This window comes from Manduca sexta, unplaced genomic scaffold (assembly GCF_014839805.1).
Source record: "Manduca sexta isolate Smith_Timp_Sample1 unplaced genomic scaffold, JHU_Msex_v1.0 HiC_scaffold_1509, whole genome shotgun sequence".
Taxonomy (NCBI): Eukaryota; Metazoa; Arthropoda; class Insecta; order Lepidoptera; family Sphingidae; genus Manduca; species Manduca sexta.
This window is the reverse complement of record NW_023592380.1, coordinates 297-21,908: the sequence shown is the minus strand read 5'-3', so window position 1 is coordinate 21,908 and position 21,612 is coordinate 297. Positions and strand designations below refer to the sequence as shown.

General features: G+C 35.1%; 2 pseudogenes; one reads left to right on the top strand and one right to left on the bottom strand.

Moving 5' to 3' along the window:
* Positions 1–2,070: 2,070 nt before the first annotated feature.
* LOC115450307 lies at positions 2,071–12,385 on the bottom strand (annotated as a pseudogene).
* A 125-nt stretch (positions 12,386–12,510) lies between these two features.
* On the top strand, positions 12,511–20,617 carry LOC119191423 (annotated as a pseudogene).
* The last annotated feature ends 995 nt before the right edge of the window (positions 20,618–21,612 follow it).

Here is a 21,612-nt window from a genome sequence, read left to right as displayed (position 1 = left end):
TGCTGTGTATCATAAAATATGCAATGATAGCGAAAGACTATCTGTATTAGTACACAAAGATGAAGAGTTTGTTTGTTTGTTTGAACGCGCTAATCTCGGGAACTACTAAACCGATTTTGATTTTTTTTTTCACTAATAAGAAGCTACATTACTCTTGAGTGCTATAGGATTTTTATCCCAGGAAAATACAAAGCGGGACTTTTATTCCAGAAAATATTTTACGCGGACAGAGCTGCGTGTAAAAGCTATATTGTATACTAGCTTATGCCCGCGGCTACGCCCGCGTTATAAAATTTTCAGGCTAAAGTTTTCTGTTATAAAAGTAGTGGTTTCCCGGGAGCTTATGTTCTTCCCAGGGTCTCAAACTGACTCCATACCAAATTTCATCTTAATACGTTGGGTAGTTTTTGAGTTTAACACGTTCAGGCAGACAGATGCAGCGGGGACTATGTTTTATAATATATTTTTAGAACTTTTTAAGAGGAATAATCCCGTCATACATCATTGTTGCATAACTTTAACCGTTTACGCAGCGCACGCAACGGAAGCTCTCAAAACTAATAAATTGTCCCCGTTTTTGCAACATGTTTCATTACTGCTCCGCTCCTATTAGTCATAGCGTGATGATATATAGCCTATAGCACTCCACAACAAAGAGCTATCCAACACAAAACGATTTTTTCAGTTAAAACTGGTAGTTCCTGAGATTAGCCATTACTGCTCCGCTCCTATTGGTCATAGCGTGATGATATATAACTTAGAGCACTCCAAAACAAAGGGCTATTCAACACAAAATAATTTTTCAGTTCGAACCGGTAGTTCCAGAGATTAGCCATTACTGCTCCACTCCTATTGGGTATAGCGTGATGATATATAGCATATAGCACTCCACGAACAAAGGCTATCAACACAAAAATATTTTTCAATTTGGACCGGTAGTTCCTGAGATTAGCCATTACTGCTCCGCTCCTATTGGGTATAGCGTGATGATATATAGCCTATAGCACTCCATGAACAAAGGGCTATCTAACGCAAAAAGAATTTTTCAGTTTGGACCGGTAGTGCCTGAGATTAGCCATTACTGCTCCGCTCCTATTGGGTATAGCGTGATGATATATAGCCTATAGCACTTCACGAATAAAGGGCTATCCAACGCAAAAAGAATTTTTCAGTTTGGACCGGTAGTTCCTGAGATTAGCCATTACTGCTCCGCTCTTATTGGGTATAGCGTGATGATATATAGCCTATAGCACTCCACGAACAAAGGGCTATCCAACGCAAAAAGAATTTTTCAGTTTGGACCGGTAGTGCCTGAGATTAGCCATTACTGCTCCGCTCCTATTGGGTATAGCGTGATGATATATAGCCTATAGCACTCCACGAACAAAGAGCTATCCAACGCAAAAAAATTTTTCAGTTTGGACCGGTAGTTCCTGAGATTAGCCATTACTGCTCCGCTCCTATTGGGTATAGCGTGATGATATATAGCCTATAGCACTCCACGAACAAAGGGCTATCCAAAGCAAAAAGAATTTTTCAGTTTGGACCGGTAGTTCCTGAGATTAGCGCGTTCAAACAAACAAACAAACTCTTCAGCTTTATATAATAGTATAGATTAGGGACTCCCGCAAATAATGTTAATAAATGTGTAATTTAATATGTATGTACCTAATAATGTTAGCATCTTTGTTTGTTTAGGTATTATACTGTATTGTGCGCACTTCGCCCTTATGACCTTTAAAATAAAATTCAAAGTCGCAGTATATATTCTGGTACGAAAAGTTTATGTACTTCGAAATAAAACTACTTTTCAAATTCTATCGTAGTCTTGTGTATTTTAGTTTTCTCTTGACGTTTTAAACTGCAACCTTCATGGTCGCGGGTTCAGAAGTTGGTCATTCGAAACGTCAAAGGTACAATATCTACCTACGTTTGGCTGTGGTCAAATAATATGTCAAATTTTATTCAGACCTTCAGCGGGTCTTGGTACAAAAATCCAACTATATGTAACAAAATTTCGGTCCATAACTTAAGTAAAATATTCAAATAATTTTAGTAAAATATCTTGCATTAGTCTCATGTACATCTATTACAAACAACACAAAGATTCCAAACAATCAATCTATAAACACAATTTTAGAAAATAAAAAAAGATCTTAACGGTCTTTGAAACAAATAAACAATGCTTTGGGACACAATTTTGGACTCTAAAATTGCTAATCGAAATCTTCAAATTCTGGAAATTCGTCCCCGTATTCCACAGGGAACATGGCGGCGCACTCTTCCTCGCCAGCGCGGACGTCGCGGCTGACGTGGCACGGTCCCAGGTCCATCAACTCCAGGAGCGACAGATCAGATTCCACGGACAGCATGACTGCTATTTTTGCGTCAACACTGGAACACATAGCAATCAGCATCACGACTTTTTAGGGGTAGGCAAGGGTGTAACATGGCCACATTTTTCAAGCTGTGTTAGGTCCAAATAAGGGACGATTGACATTGTTATTAACGTTATTATCCAACCCTGGATCAAATCCGAACCCTCAGCACAAAAGCGTGGGCATAGTTGTACCGCAATACAACTATGCCCACGAAGCTGTTAATCGAAACTTGCTTATCGTATAAAACGCGAACACAAATTAATACCTATTATAGCAGCTCCATAATATGAGACACTGTCTTACTGCTGATTATAAGCATCCTCTACTAAGAGGCCTTAGTCCATCACGCTGGCTTTGTGCGCGTTGGTGGACTTCATATACCTTTGAAATTCTTATGCAAAAATGTTGACTACCTCGGTGACATAGTTGTAATTGTCACGGTATGAGTGCGATTACCACGAGGTCCTGGGTTCGAATGCCGGGTCGGGTCAAAATAATTGTGACTGAGTTTTTCCATTGAAAAAATGACTCAGTCACAGCTTGGTGTCATGAAGTTGGCGGTGTCATGCCCTCGGAAAATACATAATGGCATTGGTCCTGCCCATGATCTCTCTCCGATCATGTCGGAATGCCGTCTCACCGGACTATGAGAGTGCCCTTGTATTGTGCATACACTTGTGTAGTATAATACCTCCTACATACTTGACTAATCTCCATTGAGATTGACCGCCGTGTCCAAATTCGATTGGAGAGGAATCGTGTAAAAATTACTCGCTATGTGTTCTTAATTGACAAAGAATTAATAATTTGCATTCAGAGGTGTATGCTAAGGCAAAAGAGTTGTTAAAGGACATTATATTCAAATGGCGATAGCCTAGTTGGGTGAGGAACGGACTGCCAAGACGAATGTCCGCAGGTTCAAATCCCAAGGGCACACACCTTTGACTTTTCTAAAATCATGTGTGTATTCTTTGTGAATTTATCGTTTGCTTTAACGGTGAAGGAAAACATCTTGAGGAAACCTGCACATCTGAGAAGTTCTCTACAGGAATTTCGAAGGTGTGTGAAGTCTACCAATCCGCACTAGGCCAGCGTGATGGACTAAGGCCTAATCCCTCTCAGTAGTAGACGATGCCCATGCTCAGCAGTGGGCAAGTATATAATACAGGGCTGATATTATTATTATTCTATTCAAACAGGTATTTAAATCCTGGACCTTGGTCTCGACAATTAGTTCCATTCCCAACCAGGGATTTGCCACTACAAGTCCTCCTTTCAGCTAAACAACAAATTATTTCACCAGAAACCAACGCCATACGATGATCTGCCACTATTCGCAATTCTAATTCGCATTTTAAATATTATTAAATGTACAAATACAATACGTTATAAAACAATAAACATTTTGTATCACTTACGATTTCTTAGAATCATTATCTATTATAGTGTCGTATTGCTTAACGCTATGCGCTGTGAAAACACTTTTGTAAGGCGATTCGCATCTGAACACACCGAACTGTAAACAATAAAGCCAAACAATGTCATTTATAATGTTCTGAGTCACTAGGTGTATATTGGTTGATGTAACCAGGGTATGGTCGATATGGCAGGGTTTTGCCTCTCAAATATAATATATGAAGCTCAAGAGTGTGCTAAACTCACGAACTGCTAAACTGATATGATTTTTTTTCACTAATCAGAAGCTATATTACTTCTAAGTGCTATAGGGTTTTTATCCCGGGAATATATTTACATGAGAAAACTTTATCACGGGAGCTGCTTGCAAAAACTAATAAGATATATTAATGTCGGCACTACATTATTATACAGGCTTTTTGTAATAGACTTTTTGCTACTCTAATTTATGGGGAAGGTGTTAACTGGGCTATTTTTGACTTCGCTACGTCAACTCCAATAAAGACATACAGTACCATGCATATTTTATAAGACTACAACGTTTGACCCAAATTAGAATTCGAAACTATGAACTCCACATCAAGAGCATATACCCAGATATAACATACATATCAAGCAATAAAAAGATATTACTTGGCAGTGAATATCACAATAGCTTGGTGGTTATACACATCATACATTGGTAGTTTAATCATCGCAGTTGAAGAAAAACGTAAAAATAATTAATAATCATGGATATTTCTGCCTTTAAAATTTCGTCATATTAAATTTTTAAAGGCCGAAATATCCATGATTATTAATTATTTTACGTTTTTCTTCAACTGCGAGAACTAATCACTAACTAGACGTGAATTTAAATTCTTTACTTGCCAATACTTGTTTAGTTACCCAGATTAAAGCCGAAACAAAATGTATGAAAATGGACCTTGAGCTACCACCTTAAGAAAGAAATAACAGAATAGCTGCAGCCTGAGACTGTGGCTTCGTATAGCATCTGTCAGGGTACCTATATGATGTTTGGTCGCTGACTTATATTTCCTTTTTTTGTACTACACGGTAAAGTGACCCCACTACACCTGATGGTAAGTGGTTTGGGGTCCAATAGAATGTCGACTGACGAGAGATGATTACCCCTCGACAGTCGACTCAATTATGCCGGCCTGTTGGAACCGGATATACACAGGCTGATTCCGGAACGCGACACACTTACGCGGCCCACTATGACGGGTTTTAACACCTTGTCTACGGTGGTCGCTATCCGGGCGAATATAAAATATATCTTACCACCATAACAGCATCTATAGTACGTTATAATAATTAATGACGAGTATTGTAAAAACTTTTTCTATAACCTTGGGAATAAAAACCATTTAAAAATTACCTTACTGATGTATGAAATTAGGTAGAGACATGTAACTAACTTATTCTATCTGTAGTGATATACAGGGTCATTTTGACATTGCGTTACTAAATTAAACCACATACTTATCTACTTGGAAACAACACTTTACAATAAGTTATTTATGCCTTAGACTTAAAATAAAAATGTATAAGTTTCGAACTAAATAAATATTAATAAAAAGTAATTTTAATGTTTCGCGCTCTAATGCCAGTATTACTACTCTAAAATAATTTATCGCAATGGCAACATCATACTTTCAGTCAGAAACAAACTCACGCACACGAGATATTCGCATTAAACTACAAAATGATAAAAAATCAGAAAACTAAAAACAGGATTTTTGGTGAAAATATTCGTTATTAATGGATGATTTTTGGCTCAATGTCAGCAAAGTTGAAGACGAGTATGTGGTTTCATTTAGTAAAGCAGTCTCAAAATGACCCTGTATACTATTTTAAGTTGTAATTTAAGATTACCTTGATTTTATTACTATACTATATAACATTTCTATTAAAAACAAATTTATATTACAAAGATTATTAAAAACAAAGTCTTTAACAGGTAAAATAGTTGAGGTTTCACCTAGTCTTGGATTGTAAGGGTGTGAGTATACTTACGTGTAATACAGCATTTCGGTGATGCTTCAGGACATCAATAGCTTTGTACCGTTTGTTTATATCAAGCATGACTAAAACGTGAGGCGGCAGGAACTCGGATTGAGGTGTCACGTGCTCATGGACCAACTGAAAATCACTGTATTCTTAGGACAGGTGAACGCGACCTGATGATCGTAAAAGTCCAGACATACTGCCAGTCAAAAGTTATATCAATTAGATATATCAATAAGGGCCATCAGAAAGTAGTCTTTTAATCCTTTTGAAAAATCATTGAAGTACATCTCGATGTGAGAAATACAAACCATTTGCCTCAAATTTATTATTATTTATAAATCAAATCAAATCAAATCTTTATTGTGTGATTCTTAGTACAGTAGTTGGTATCATTATAATTCAGATCTATAAAATATTGTTCACTTCTTGCTGATTATTCATATCCCAAAATATGTTCTGATTAAAAAATATTCCTAAATTAAAACCAGACTTTTTTATGTAGGTGCACCAGTTATGGCTCTTATTGCCCCATTTTTCTTCCTATATTTACTGCGGTTAAGGTTACTGCAGTTACGGTCCAATCTCCAAAATCCATCTTATATAAGAACTTTAAAACACGTACCTTAGGAAATAAAATGGCCAACGCGTTAGCCTTAGCGATGTCGTTTGGAGGGGCATAGAAGCCAGGTATCAATAGACCTGGAGGGGGACAGTAGCCTATGTCGATTTCTTCTTCATCGCTCACTTCTTCATCTGAGAGTTGCTGGACGATTAGAGGTGTACGCATTTGTAGATGTTGGACCAATAAATTAATATTCCATGCTAATAAAAGCTATAATACATTATTGCTTAAAAAAAATCGTTAACTGCTAATCCCAAAAAACAAACCCAACCATCAAAAATGTTATAATAGAATTTTTTACTATTTGCGTCTTCTTCTTTATCAGCCTTAGAAGTCCATTGCTGAACATAAACCTCTAAATATTTCCAAACCAACCTGTTAGAAACACTGAAAGGGCATGTACGTGCTTTATTCACATTGGTCCAATCCTAAAGTTCGAAGAGATATTGATCAAGACCCTTTGGTATTTTCAGCTATTAGCAGACACTATTGGTCAATCAATATCCAAATGCGTATGAAAGAATTCTTATAATCTTCGATACGTAACCCCTAATTTATATTCTATTAAAAACTTACCTCTGGAACAACGATTGATATATTTTCTTCACTTGGTTCCATTTTCAACTGCTCTAAGGCAGAAAGGTTCTAAAAAATAATATAAATATATATTTGTTAGATTTTCTCTTTTTAGTGGCCGTGTACGCAAGCTTTTATGTGTATGGTCTCAGATTCGATTATAAAGCAATATCTTTTGTGGGGTTTCTTACGCGCTTGATCAGAAACTATCTTCCAAGGGGAGTTGAGCTCACGAATGCGGTTGGTCGAAAAATTAATCGATGTCAATTCGAATTTATAAGAGTAACTCCAGAAATATTATGTATCAACTCTATAAATTGTTATGATACGTCTATTGTTGAATTGTATGACGATTATAGCATTGGGTGTAATTCCTATTAAGATAATATTGGAAATAAATAAATATATAAAAATATCCGCAACGTACTTAAGAAACTATAATGCGCCGATCATTTACAGTAGTGGTACCTATAAAGGCAGATAAACGAAATTTACTTGCACTTATAGCAATGTCTGCTGTAAAGAATTAAATAAAATTTCAAAATCAGTTCTCCTGATGTTATATGACGCAAAACCAAAGAAAAAGGTAATTGCTTCTTCAATTTTTGTAGAAAGCTAAGCCTACCAAGTACCAACCCCAGCTTTTAACAGTTCCAACTTATGTTGTTCTTTTTCAGCTCTCTTACGCTCTCTTGCCTCCTCGATAGCTTGGCGGGCCAGACGTTGCATCTCAGAGAGTCGCCGAGCCCGATTCTCTTTGATTTCTTCCTAGAACAGAAAAGTATCTTCTAAACTATTCCTCAGTATTTATAAATTTAAACTGCGATGAATGTCATATTTCTTTCGCTTTATTCGAAAATAAAAGAAGAGTTTAGAACAAATTATTTTAAATTGGTTTTCAATTCAAAAGCCGGACAATACGTCCTGGCCGAGCGTTGCCAAATGAAGGACAATATTAACCTGTAGACTACATATTTCTCTTTCCTTATCACAGCTCGATGTCGATTACCTAGTTGGCTAAGTTAAGGTAAGTTCTAAAGTATGTAAGGCATTTAGCGTAGATTGTCACAACTCGCCACTCGCAATCACCTATATACATTAAAAATACTAACCGAGCAGAACGAGTAAGCAACTCCACAAAGCTGGCCGCTTGTATTGATTGCTTTTAAACTTCCCAATCGTCTAAACGATAGTACTTGTATCAATTTGAAAACGCTTGCGTTGGCCATTTTTCAACTTAATTCGCCTGAATTAAATTCCAACCAACTGGATTCTTATTTGCCCAAACGTTAACATTGCACTAACATTCTAAATTCGGTCTTAAAAAGTCTCAATTAATGGTCTTTACAACTCTTTCCTTACCTTCTGTTTCATCCTTTCTTCTTGTTTTCGTTGCAATATCTCCTCTTTTGTCGGGCTATAACTTTTGTAAAAATCGAATGCAGTCATAGCCGGCAGTTGGTCTTCTAAACTCTTGTTTTCATCGTATTGCGGTATCTCTTCGTAAAGGATTTTACGTACTAAAGCTGTAGATGTAAGAGAAAATAAAGTAAAAAATGGAGCACGCTCTATTCAATTTTGTTTACCGAACACACTCGGCGAAAAATAAATGTCCTAGTGCTGCCTACCCCCTAGGTTTAAAGTCAGGATTTGTGCTTGTCTTATTTTTGATATTTAGTATCCAATGTCTACAAATGTTGAGGCGGTTTATTGAAGGGCAATACTTTGTTATAAAGTGGATGGTGTTTCTACTATTTGTAGGTTTTTGTGGTGTTTTGCAGGTATAAACTAGGTTTTGGTTTTCAGACGTGCACGGCAAAATAATCTCACTACACCTAATGGTATGGAGTGAGGTTGAATAAATAAACGAAAATGTCGACTAACGAAAGATGATTGCCCCTCGGCAGTCGACACAATTATGCCGGTCTGTTGGAGCTGGAACGCGGCACACTTACGTGGGCTACTATAGCGAGTTTGAACACCTCGTGTACGGTAATCGCTATCCGGGCGGAAATAAAGTATATCCACGAACAAACCTTTACATTAGCATCGAAATATAAAAAAACATGATAGGTTATTGCCAAAGTTAGGTATTATTTATGTTCTTTCATGAATGATAATATTTTTAAATAAAAAAGAAACTAAATTGTTCATTTTACAATTCATCACCATTCCCTATTTGTAAAGTAATAAATCTTACAAACGAAATGTTTCTCTGTGTCGAGCAATCTGAAGCATATCGCTAAAGCTTCGCCGTTCAACAGTTCGTACATGGACGCTTCGTTTATCGGCGCGTCACCAGCGTACAATATATCCAGTGCTATTTCCTTAGTCAATTGTATTTCTTCACGACCTACCATTATTATGTCTGAAACATGTATATATGGTAAGGATCTTTTATGCGAGAATCTGTTTAGGTAAGTATAATCTATTGCAACATCTTTCTGCCTTCAAACATATAGTATAGCTTCTACAATAATTTTGGATAATCGTTACGCATACAATCTGAACTAAAATAAATTACAGTTCCACCAACTCTCGTTCAAACTATGTTAATCATATTATAGTCTGTTAAACGCCAAATTTAAACCTAACGTACAGATTAAAACATAGTTATGACATCCATTCAAAAAATTACGTAGTTATATCAAACATCCATCGACATAAAACTAGTTTTTGGATTCTATTGCGGTTTTATGTGTAATTTTACTTCCTTTTGTAGTATTTGCAGCCTCAATGCTCACGGGCCGGGGACGAAACCAGATATTATCCAAATAAGTCTATCTGTCTTTGTATTATCAATGGCGGTTTTGGAGAGAAGGGATTGGCAAACCGGGCAACCACATTGGACCACGATTGGTGCCTTGGAAGACCTTTTTAGCATCTTAGAATCGTCTAGGGCCTCGCGTTGGTTAAAGCCGCCACTGGTCATAACTTATAACAAACATCCAAGACCTTCACAAACTTAAGCATCTAAATCAGTAGTGTAATAAATAGTAAGTTATAATCTTTACTGTTCACATCCCATCTTTCATACAGCTCAGGATGCGCATGCTTGCAATGAGGCCAGAAGAGTACGAAGTTCAATTCTCGCAGATGTGGTACCATCAGCTCGGCTCGGTGCCGCTTCCGTGCCGCTTGACGAGCCACGCGACGAGCAGTAGAAGATATAATCTCTTGCTCCTTTACCGCTGCTCGAGCGTTCATCCAATCCTGATAGGCAATGTTCTGGTCATTGTCACTTCTTTAAACTAGCTTTTGCCCCTACTTACATGTGCGTGAGAGTTCCGAAATAAGAACTAGTCAGTTAAATTATCTGAAGATAAGTAGTGGGTAGCGGCGTAACGTGGGTTCTTGTTGCCCGAGGCGATTTGGGTTCGCCCAATTTTGGGTATTAGCCGCCCAAAACACAGGGCGAGAGGAAAAAAGGTCATTACAACAAAAAAGAACCACGCACCAGCCTCCCTCCCTTAGCCACTGATACATGTAAGTAAATAAAATAGTTTAATTTTACGCATTTCGCCGCACCACTGATAGTACTCCCTCCGCCCTCGCCTGAACTACTCTATGCCACTGGTAAAGAAACTTTTATTACTTATAAAACACATTGCCTTAATGTAAATCTATTTTTGGATAGGTTTTATGCCAAGATCTTCATGAATAATACTAGGACAACGGGAATTAAGACAATGATTAGGCTTATAAATGGATATAATAATAATGGCCTTCTCTTTTGACAAAGTATTATTGTAACTTTGAAAATGTTCTACCTACATAAAATAATGTTTAAATACCATTTCATCAGGTGTGGGTTCGTCTATTTCGTACATAGGCCGATCGAAAACAACGCCCTCTAGTTGGTTTTTGTAGTAATACAACTCTTGCTTGGCTACTTCAGCGAACTTCAAGCTGTTGACACCTCGTAATACCTTCGTTACTTTCTGGTTCTATTTAATAAAAAAAATATTGTTGGATTAAAAAATGTATTTTTCAAGTATACATGAATAAATTAAATTTAACAAATGAAGTTCTAAGTTGTTTTTTAACTTTGTTTCGAATACATTATTAAGATTAATATTGTTTTTTTATTTTTTAAAATGTCGAAATTCCTACACGACATCCGCAGTAGATATTTACTTTTTATGAAAAAAACATAAATTGGAACAATTCATGCAATATACCAGACTAAATACAATTATATCCGGGCTGTAAATTAAAATCAGTCTCAATAACGATAGACATAATAATATAATATAATTATTAAAATATTCAGTAAATAACGTAGAATAACATTTTGAAGCTTCAATCTTGTTGCCATCTAGGAGATATATTTTAAACTTTTTGTTTGTCTAACTCGAGTATAATTTTATTATTCAAATTAGATTAATTTACTGTCACAATATAATATTTATTTTGTTTATAAAAATGAATTTAAATTAAGCGACCGGGAGAAGAATTAAAAATGTTGCAATTTCGCATTTTTATGAGAGCCACAAATTATATTTAATTTATATTAGAACTCACCATTATAAACAAGTACACAGGCTCACTCTGATTATGAAATCTTTTCAATGATTCTATATCGTCTGCAGGCACCTAGAAGTTAAAAATAATATCGAAATTCGGGCAGAAATATGCTTTGAAAACAAAACATCTTCTACAATCCGAAATTAGTTCGCTCAAGTCAATAAAATAGGCCTTTTTTGCCTGAGCTTATTATATCCTCTTTTCTATCTCCAAACCTTTACTCAGTATTTTTTTTTTTGCTGAGGCCAGTCATCGTTGATTCCAGGTGAACAAATATTCAATAGACACGAAAGATTTTAAATATAACTATGTTTACTTATCAAACGAATCATACTTTCAAAAAGACCATTTTCCCGTCACTCCAGTCTAGCTTGATAGTCGTGAATAGTCTGTCTAGTGCTGTGCAGGACCCAACAAACTTACTATACACTTCGGCACCTGGAGAATATTAGAGATAGGTAAGTATAGAAAAACTGATCAGCGACACCCCTCATTATTTATTTATTTATTTATTTATGTATATTATTTATTATTACTTATAATATTACTACCATAGATTTGATAGATGATAATTAATCAACGAAATACAACTTAGAGAATATAGAAATGGAGTTAGAAACTTGCACCATACTAACATACGATATTATCAAAATTGCTAAAAGAATCTGTTCAAACTCTTTCTCATTATGTACTTCAATAAATATTTCTATTTTCTTTTTCGCCATGTCTTATGTTATACGAAATCAACATTGCTAAATCAGTAAGGTCACGTTTTCCGTAGAAATCATTGTTGTACATGATGACGAACAAAATGATTTGTGATGATCTAGATTATACGAATAGGAATTAGGCATTTTAAATCTTAAAATTTTATTAAAATTGTTATTGTAGTTATCATTTTTACTTTTAATTTTAATCGATACCTACCAATGATTATTGATGTTCCTTATTTGAACTGGCAACATTGGCCGGCGGCCATATTGAAAATTATTAGTGACTCGAAAATTATCGTCTGCAATGGAGTCATATTTTCGCTTATCAAATTTTGATCATATTTTCGTTGGGGATTCGCCAAAATTATGTCATTTGTTCGTCGTTTCTCAATCCGGTCGTGGTCATTGCAGAAAAGCCTCTGTCGTTTGACAAAATTCGCTTGAGTACATTGTTGTCGTAACATTCGACGACCCTGGAGACATCTTGTGATAAAACCACCGTTGCACTAAGTCGGCCCGCTCGCTGATTTCGTATTCACGTGAAAAGTTAACAAAATTAGATTGGTGCTATTTGTGCGTACGTAAACATGGATGTGTCGTGGGGTACGTGCGTGTTATTGTAAATGTAAAAAATAAATCTTTACTTGTAAGTGCTATTGTAAATGTCAGTGTGATATTTTTAGATGCGGATAATTTCGAGCCGAAACTGCCGACCACGTTGACAAGTTCGAATAAATGGGAAGGCGAGGACGAGGAAGACAACGTCAAGGTAATGCATTCGTTGCCAACGTTGCGTTTTGCTCAATAGAATTTATTTCTGTATTTCGTTCTTGACATTTTGGCTAGTTTTCGAACTTAACCTCAACTCGCAGTGCCTACGTGTTGACGTCACTTATTCTGGTTATTCCGCAGGAGAGTTGGGAGGACGAGGAAGAGGAAAAGAAAGATGAGGAGAAAACAGAACAGCCCGCGCCTCCGCCGAAGCCGAAGAAGAAAATACACGACAAAATAGCCGAAAGAGAGGTTGGTTCCTCAACATATTGTACCATAATTTGACCATATTTGACCATGCTATGCTAGTGTGGGTGATCTCTTAGTCCTGTCCTGTGGTTATTTATTCTCTAACAATCAAGCTGAGTCACGCAATTGGCGCAAATGCTCATAACTCAAAATAGTTTCTAGAACTTTCCTGTTAGTTTGTTTTAAAGGAAATCTCACAATGCCTATGTGGACTTTTGTTAATGCAATATAATAAAAACATAGTTATTACACATAGATCTCCAGGTTATTTAAACCAACACTGATTTGCCTCAAATAGCAGCACCAGAAAATGCAAACACAATTTGAAATTGACTATAAGACCAAAATTATTTGAATAACATTTTATCATAAAACAAGCCTCATTAATAGTATGGTGTTGAGAATGATAATCCAAGTTGGTTGTGGCTTTGTACCTAGACTGTTCTGTTTAGTGTTTTTGTGATCTAGAAAACAAACACATCACACCTTTATTTCCTGGGGCAGGGGTGCAACCAAAGCAGGCACATTTTGCCATGTGTTTTGTCTGATATGATAGGAGCCTATATTTAGGCTCAAATTCGAGACTCAAGGCTGATAATGAGCAGGAAACCTATTTATAATTAATGATTAAAGAAAAATATGAGTCCTTAAGGTGGAAATGGCTTGAAAAACAGGCTAATTGCGTCTGCTTATTCCTTTTTGTTTGTACTAAAAAGTAAGGGTTGACTGTGACTTCATCCTAGTGCAACCATTCAAAATAAAAATGGACTGTATTATTTCTATTAGAAAAGAAGTCATAAATACTAGTCTATGGCCTCTATCTATATGTAAAATTTCTTCTAAATCTCTTTGGTAGCTTTCAGGTTTAATTTATACTTGTAAATGTCTTCATAATCTTTCATATTTATGTTATTGACAAAGTAAGACACTTTCAAGAATATATTATCTAATTTGTTCTATCTTCTATGCAATTAAGAACAAATGGTTAACAAATATACTGTTTGATAACATTTCAAATTATCATTTAAACACTCATTATATATCCAATATTAGAATGACATATAGAATAATATATTTTTTTTTGTGATTTAATAATTTTAGCAATGAAATTATGGTAGCTGGATTTTTTTTTTTCTAGACCTTTTCTGGGTGGTGATTTAGTTAACACATAATTCTACTGTACCTCTGGTCTCAATTTGGAATTCATGATATAAGCTTGCACATATTTTAATTACAAACTTTGTAATTTATTGTGCGACACAAAATAAGTAAGCGTTTAAAAAACATTGAGTTTTAAACAATATAAAAAAGAAGTAATCTTTATTTAATTTTCTTTAACAAACACAAATAAAATTAATCCCTACACAGATATAGTATATGACATTGGCATTTACAAATATAAAATGTTATTAAACATAATTATATGCTTTGTTTCATATGATTTCATAATTTTTAATGAACCAATATTGACAAATATATGTCTATGTATTCATTTTTATTCTAAAATAAAAAGCCTTCTAGCCATATAATGCACAAGTGTGTGTGCAATACACAAGTGCACTCTCTGTTCCTTCAGTCACTTGGTCCAGTGAGATGGCAATTTGACTTGACTGGAAAAAGATCAGGGCTTGCAGAATCAACAGCTGTACATGCTTTCTGAGGCGGGGTATCACACTGCCATCTTAATGACTCGAGCTGCGACTGAATAATTTTAAAGATGGAAAAACCCAGTCACTTATTTTTGCCCAACCAAGGATTTGAACCCAGAACCTCGTCGACGCAGTCGTACTCATACCGCGTACGCCTTAAAACTACGCCACCGAGGCAGTAATTTTTATTCTAACGATTACATGATAGACTATATATTATTTTATAGCGGCAAGAGCGCGAACGGGCGGAGCGCGTCTCAGTAGAGAAGATTGAGGAAATGACCCCTGAACAAAAATTGGCTGAGAAGCTCCGTCAGCAGCAACTACAGGAGGAGTCGGACTTAAAACTAGCCATGGAAACTTTTGGTGAGTCTAGATATCAATTCATTGTAAATTGTGCACAATACAAGTGGCTTATAGGCTGACATAGATGGGATATCATTTGTGATTAGAAGGTCCTTCAAGCTAGTAACCGTGATCTCATTTAATGGTATAATAGATTATGCTGAAGCTTTAGCCATGAATGCTTCTGTAAACGCATACAGACCTATAGCTATATTGACGGGTTGTAAATAATTCAGCCCATTTATATACATTCTCAGTGCTTTTTTTCACCCTTTGTTGTGAAATTATTACTGGTAATTATTTATTGGTGGTAGGTTTCTTATATGTGCAAGTCCACCTGGGTAAGTACCACCGCAATGTCTATTTCTGCCACCAGTGTCTAGTCACCGCTGTGTTCCGCTTTGAAGGACATTGTAGCCAGTGTACCTACTGGACATATAAAGATTCATCTCTTGTCTCAGGATGGCAAGTGCAGTGGAATATCAAACAATACTTTATAATTTTAGGTGTTGGATGTTGTTTCTACTGTTCATGGGCGGTTGTATCGCTTACCATCAGGCGAAGGGCAAGTTCTTCTCGTCATTCAAAGCAATAAAATATATTAGACTTCACATATCATTGAAAATAATACTCCAGCCGGTGTAAGTTTCCAAACTAATGCAACATTTTTTAATTTACAGGCATTACAGAAGGCATGACTGGCAAATTGGACACCTTTCATCCAACCACAAAGGCAGAGTTCACAGAATTTGCTGACCTTCTCAGCAAAAAGATAAATTTATATAAAGCTAAGGAGGAGTTCCTGGATTCGTGGATGAGCTAGTGAAAAGTATTGTTGTTCAAAGTGAGTAGATATTATAGCCCTTTTGATTTTTATATGGTTGATTTTGAATTTTACCGATCAAGATATGTTATTGCACTCACTCTGTCATCTATATAGCTCTGATTTGAAGAGAGATCATAGAGTTGACTTTGTTTTCACAAATATGTTTCAGCAGATTTCTATATATCATGTTTTTTTTTTTAGTAGTTACAATCAGCAATCGGTCGCAAGACTTTAAACTTATGAGTTCAATGACATTCAACTTTAGAATGAAGAGACAAACAGCCCATCTTCCCTATCACAATATTTTGTTTTCAATTTATTTACTGAAGGTTTTAAGAGTTGAGAATAATAAAACATGATATGCATATTTTTTAGTGCAGGGCTCGCCTCAAATTTCTAAGTTATATACACGCACATACCCCAAAAGGTATACGCATAGACGCAATCAGAGCACACATTTTTCGCCAAGTGTATTCCGTTCCATGATGTGATAGGGGGCGATATCGTCATATCGGGCACAAATTCCAGACTCGGCTGATTCTGAGCAGAACAACCCAAATATCACTGCCCAAACCGGGATTCGAACCCAGGATCTCAGAACACTGCCGTACCGCGCATGCAGTACAACTACGTAACCGAGGCCGATTTATTCCTGACATGTCATTTTAGTTAGAAATTTTGTGACTAGTAACCATTTAAATTGGGCCTTATCCCTCTCACTAGTAGAGGTGGCCCGTGCCCAACAAAAGGACAGTATACAATACAGATCTAATATTATATTATATAATTTTTAATTATGATTTATTGTTTAACTTCTAGTGGCGTCGGCAGACATCAGAAGGATAAAGCTGACAGTAGACAACCTTTACATTGAGAAACAAAAAGCTGAGAAGAACGACAAGGCAAAGAAACCCACCAAGGGCAAGGGCAAAGCAAAGTTAAAAGTTGAAGGTGACAATGTAAGTATTGATTTATACCCACTTTAAAAAAGGAGAGTTTTATGATTTTCTTTTTTTTTTGTTTTAAAATCTTTTTATATAGGCTGATAAACTATTAAAAACTTGCCATATGTATATGGAATTAAAGTCATCCAGGAATTAATTATACTCCATTTCTCACCAACTTATTAATGGGTAATTATTTGAATAATTTTACAAGTATCAATATAAACCCAATTATATTAATTTCATCCTGATGCTTGATGAAAAAATAGAAAACTTAAAAGTATAACCAGACTTATGATATATCATATAGGTTTATAACAATAAGTACAAAGAAGGGTTAAGCATTTACCTTGCCACGCCAATGTCAAGATTGTCTCCAGTAATACATTATCAAATGTTTATAAATATGCCTTGAAATCAATATGGTCGTGTTTTATCGCGTGTGGATACGCACGCTACACTATCATTGCATTGTGATATTTCTTATCAACCCTGTGAGATAAGCAAAATGGTTGATAAGAATGAGTGAGGTATTAATTATCGTGGCAGTAGCAATGATAATTATTTTACTCATAGCAGCAAGAAAGGCCTGTATGAACTTTCTTTAGTTACACTTGATAAAGAGATATAATTTACCATAAGAAAGGTCATAATTATTTAATAATATGTGAAAAGCTAAGTCTTTATACTTAATGATTTCTTATGTTTACGTGAATGTTAGACATTGAAATTAAACTAATTTTCTAATTCTATCACGGTTAGTATTTTAATTTTCTCCCGACGTTTCGAAGACTTTGCAGCCTTCATGGTCACGGGGGGGACTTCTTTATACTTGCCCCCATCTTATAATAAATTAGTTTCCTCTCTGTTTACCATTTTGCGGTTAACAATTTTGAATACTTCTATCCACTCCAACAATGTAGAACTAGTAAATTTGTTTTGCATTTTGCAAAAACAATCCAGTATTGCAAAAGGCTCACCCTCTATCACATTATTGGGGGATAATAGACATAAATTTGCATGTATATGTCACATAAACAAACATATCTACAGAATATTAATATCTTAAAAGGTCTATATCTTTATTCCTCTATTTGAATGTCTATGGTCACTCTTCCTAATGTTGGCAACACTGCCCCAATAAAACAATTCCAAATGTAACTTGTTTTTCAGGCTCATCTAAGTCAGTACGAGTCGTACGGTAACTTTGACGACGAATACGACGACTTCATGTAAATATTGCGACGAAACGGTCACGCACGTCGGTGTCTGGTGTGAATATAACGTGGAGCGGTAGGGTTGTCCCTTGTGCTAGTGTTGTGAAAATATTAAAAAAAAACATCGATTTTGCTATTTGAATTTTATAAAGAATAGAAAAAAGGATTAGCAGTTTGTTTTTTTTTTATTTAACGTAGATTTTTTCCGGTATTATGCATTTTGTGAAAAATCCTTTTGTATGAGTATTCAGCATATCAATATAACTCGACACTCTAAATAGTATAATTAATTTCAATATTAGCAATGAAATATTTTTACAATATTTTCACAGGGACAACACTACCGCAACTCCTTACACCATCGTCAAATAGTAATATTATGTATACAAATAATATTATAATACATGTTATTTATTTTAAAAGACTTGACCAATTGTAATAGTTCAGTTATACTACGGCGATGGTGTAAAAGGAGGTATCCGAAAAAAGAAGCTTGCAATATAATTAAGATATTGACTGATGTCATTAGAGTTAATTTCAATAAATTTGTTTTTTTTTTGCTTTTTTTGTATACAGAATGTCTTCCATGGAAATAAAATTACATTGCCAAAATTTTGAGTTCATATTATTTTGCAAGCTTCGTTTTTTTCCACAGTACTAGAATAAATGCTTTTTTATTATAATCGTAATGCAAATGACAGTTATTTTAACCATAAAATAGAAAAAAAAAATGCAAAACTCGAATCTTTTATATGAGTGATGGTTTTTTTGTTATGTTTAAATTATTATTGTTACAAGTACTGAAACGTGTGTTCAAACAATTACAAGAAATTGTTGAATTAAATACTTTTATTTAATATCGCATCACGAAGATATGACATGCCCAGATATGGTCATTCATCACAACAATCTGCACTTATTATAGCACTCTGTTTCTCAAAAACGAATTGAAATTCTCTATACAAGTCTAGCCCTATTTTCAAGATGAATTTTATAGGCTTATCAGTGATGTTATATTATGGCGTATTGATATGCGCTTGCGCATGTATGGTCGTACTAAATTTGCGTTGTACTCTGCTTCGTTGAATATACGTAAGCATTGTTAACGAAACTGATCTATGATATAAAGTACCAATGGCTTGTCAAGGCAGATATTACTATCATTCGTCGTTCATATATCGAGTACTATATGCCTATTTTATTACCTGTCAAATACGAAACATCTTTTGTTAATGATTGATCGTATACCACTAACCGAGCAACAAAAGTAAACTCTATGGACGATTTCTATAAAAACTGATTTACTTTACCTTTCAACTTCGAACTGGAATATCGGTCGAAAACTTTCCAGATGTCTATATTTTTGTGTCTAGTCTTACCAGTAGCTTCCTGGAATCCTGTGGGTTCCTTGGTCAATTATTTATGTATATAAATGGACTAACATTTAACACCATTATCACTCACGGGGTAATTTCATTACTAATTTTATCGATGTTCATGTATTTGTCGATAATTAGTGACGTCGCACGATAATTTCATTTATAACTCGTATAGCACTTGTACGGAAGATAATTTTTAGTTACGTAAAACTACTGCGTTTTTTAAATATATTTTTTTGTGCTGTCGATATTCGTCTAAATTTGTCGTTTGAAAGTAAGACTGTAATTAGTTGACTCGTTCATCGATTATCGATAAAAAATATATATTTTCATTAATTTTAAAATCTAACCCACGCAAATTTGTCTATGAATATCTTTAGTTTTAAAAACGCAGAGCATCGTTTGAATTATTATATACGCTTGCTTAAACGTTAAATAACCAGGCACCGAACGCCATAGCATTACCATAAACTTGCCCATCGGCAATGAAATGGCAATGCTATGTTTTAAATTGTCTATGATTTGGCGACTTCTAGTGAAATTCAGTTTTTGGAATTTAGACTTTGATTACCTGATGTTATAGTCTCTTTTTGTTTTGTATCTGCTATTATTACTCGACATTGGCAAAATATGGGTAAAAGCCATAATATAAAAGTTTTTTAATAAAAACTATGCTATGGTACTTAAGATACATCGTATCATCTATATCGATAATTTTGTGGTGATAAAGTTAATCGAAGCTATTCCAATACAATGTAATTGAATGGCAACTTAGAATTATCTACGAAAGACCAAAACAGAAATTCATAAGCTTTATATTTATAATAAGAGTGTTTATTTCTTTTATCTCACGACAGATTTTGCTAGACTCGCCGAATCTAGAATGCCATGTATTATATACACATTATACAGTGTATAATAAAGAGGATTCATAACGGTTACGGTCGGATATGTTATGTTATATAGATAATAAATTTTTTATTGTGATATTTTTGGGTTTTATTTCGGATATTTTTCGTCGCCAATACAAGGGTAAATTCCACTGCATTTTTTTTGTTTATAGCCACCTTTATCCTAATATCTATGCGAATGCACGCATGTAAAGCCGTTGGACTTGCGCCTGATCTCTCCGGTCATGTATTGCCGTCTCACCAGACAATGAGAGTGAAGGAACATAGATTGCACCTGTGTATTCACGCACACTTGTGCGCTGTAATATCTCCTGCGTAGTTACCGGATCTCCGTTAAATTGGCCGCCGAAATTCGGCTAGGTTTTTTTTTATTTTTTATAAATGCGAAAGTTGGTGTAATTGTTTGGATGTTGGTTATAAGTAATGTAGAAACAGCTGATGTTTAATAATCTTTAAAATAGATGGCGTTAGAGTCGTAGTGCTGGCGCTATAAATTGCTTGTATTTTTTTTTAGGACATGGGATAGTATTTGGGACGCAAGGCAATGCAAAATTTCGTACTGTTTCTTGCTTTTTTCTTGTAAACGCAGTCGGAACCGAAGGCAAAAACTAGTACAAAATAAAATCTAATGCAATAAGTAACGCAACTTCAACAAAGCTAATGTAGGCGTCTTTTTTTGGTTGTATTCTTACTGTACTTCATCTACTGGTAATCCGAAACAATAAATAAATAAACTTCAAACCCGAAATCTTGCCAGTGTGTTTTCAGCCTTATGACTAGCGAAAGGCTGAAATAAATCTAGTTCACGAGACACGACCGAACTCAGCTTCCTATTGCGTCACATTATCTGATGAGTTTTTAATTCTTTTTAAACTCATTAGAAGGTCCAGTTTATTAATCGGTTTTCGATTACCCTCGATCGGACTTCCTTGAATATCGTTTTATTATTTTATTTTATTAGGACGTCCAGTGGTAATTACAATAAAACTTACTAAATAAATCATTTAAATAAGACACGTGTTAAAGGCATTACTTTCAGACGTCACAGCATGCACCGAATGGAACTACTTATT